Genomic DNA, 1,917 nt, shown 5'->3' with positions numbered 1-1,917 from the left:
GAATAAGGGTGAGATGCCTACATTGTGGGCATTGCAGCGCCCTTAAGCGAGCGTCCTTGGGTAGTACAGGGGCGTGCCAAGAAGGTTCAGCTATTGGCATGACTTACTGTATACTAGTATGGGACAAATATCAAATCCTCGCTCCAGTCGACTTTTTAGATCCCATTTAGGTCCCATTTGAACTGTGCAAAATTTCAGCGTAATCGGTGAAACTATAATTTAGCGCAAGCGGTTCAAAGTTTTCATAGGATTTACTATGGGAAAAGTTACACTTTCAGATAAAAAATCCCAGAGGTCGTCCCTTGTCTCCTTAATTCCTTAGTCTCCTTAATTAAGAAAAATCAATTATGAAACTTTCCTTCGAAGACCGCAAAACAATTGGATGCTTGTGGAAAAAGTTATTGATTTATTACCGATTAGTGATCCAATGAACGGATTTTTGTTTTGTTTTATTAGCAGCACTGTAGCTGCTGCCTTGGCTGCTGCTGTTTCTGGGGGGGGGGGGGGGGGGGGTGATGCCTCCCGCCACCCCATGCTACAACGGCTGCAGCAGTGCTGCTTGTAAAACAGCGTTGTAAAATATCACGAAAATGTCATTAAAAAAATGTCATGACATTTTTCAACTCTACCATTTCTAAGGGAGCGATACTGTACTGACAGTATCATCTGTCATACAGTACTTTGACAGTATCATCTGTCAAAAAATTTACAGTACGTACTGTAAACTCGAGCAATTACCGTATACTGTAAGTAACTCTACCGAAAACTTGTGAATCATACCTAACTTTACCGAAGTTCAGTAAAATTGCCAGCATTAAACGTCAAACTGGTGATAGTTTCAGTTCACATTTCGTCGGTTTTAGCAGTTCAGTTTCTTCAGTTCTCTAAAAAATTGTATTAAAATAAAGTTACCTGGTTATAGTGGCAATTTGAAGTGGAGCATTGTATTGGCTGGAAATGGGTAAGTTAATCAAATTGTTTTACTCTGGCCTTCCCCCAATTAAATAGTTAATCATTTCGTTCCAGCCTTTTTAAGTGTTTACGCTGAAACGCGTTCATGCTTCGAATCAGTGTTGAAATCGAGACGAAATTAAAGTAATGTGTTGATAAAGGCATTATAATTTCTCGAAAAATTGACCAAATAAAACCCAAATTAATCCACCTAGTGGTGATAGTGCCTTTCTCGTCGTATATGTTCTCACGATCTTTCCGTCGACGTAAGTCAAAGTGTTCCTGAATCCTGATATTTTTTAAGAAAAGCAAGCATTTTATCAAAGCCATCATTGAATTGACTTAAACCTTATTGATGGCATATAGTCCGACGTTGTGTTCAGCGTATAAGCAGAGCTGAATAATATCAGATTACTCAGTTGACTGCTTGAGTACCTTCACTAACATTGGGAACTGATCAATATCAAGACGATACTAACAAGCTGATTCATAGCTGTCTAGAGATGAGTGTAGACTTTTAATCTAGGGGCGGGACAGCTCTTAATACCTGGTCTAATACTTACTAATACATATTAGTTTCGTAATCTTCTTCGAAAGCTGAGGAGATTACATCATAGTATGTCATGATTTAATAGAGAACGTCCATCTGTCAACAAAAGCTGCCGCTACTTGGTGCATTAGGTGAATTTCTGCTTTCCTTTCCATTGTTTTATTAACATAAAATAAATTCATTCCAGAGCAAACAGAGGTGGTCACTGGTCTCATATGATACCCACACTCTAGAAACTATGAGTTCCAGTAACTGTTTTCAACTAGGTGAACATGCGTTATGGTAGAAGGGATTGTTCTAGGATGGTTCGAGTTTGAATTTTCGGATATCGACATTAAACAATAAATAATATTATTAATCACTGTTAATTGAAAAGTGCAATAAAAGTAACTGGTATTTGTAAGTAGTGATTTCAT

This window comes from Aedes albopictus, chromosome 2, assembly GCF_035046485.1.
Source record: "Aedes albopictus strain Foshan chromosome 2, AalbF5, whole genome shotgun sequence".
Classification (NCBI taxonomy): domain Eukaryota; kingdom Metazoa; phylum Arthropoda; class Insecta; order Diptera; family Culicidae; genus Aedes; species Aedes albopictus.
The sequence above is the reverse complement of the archived record's forward strand: the minus strand, read 5'-3'. Positions refer to the sequence as shown.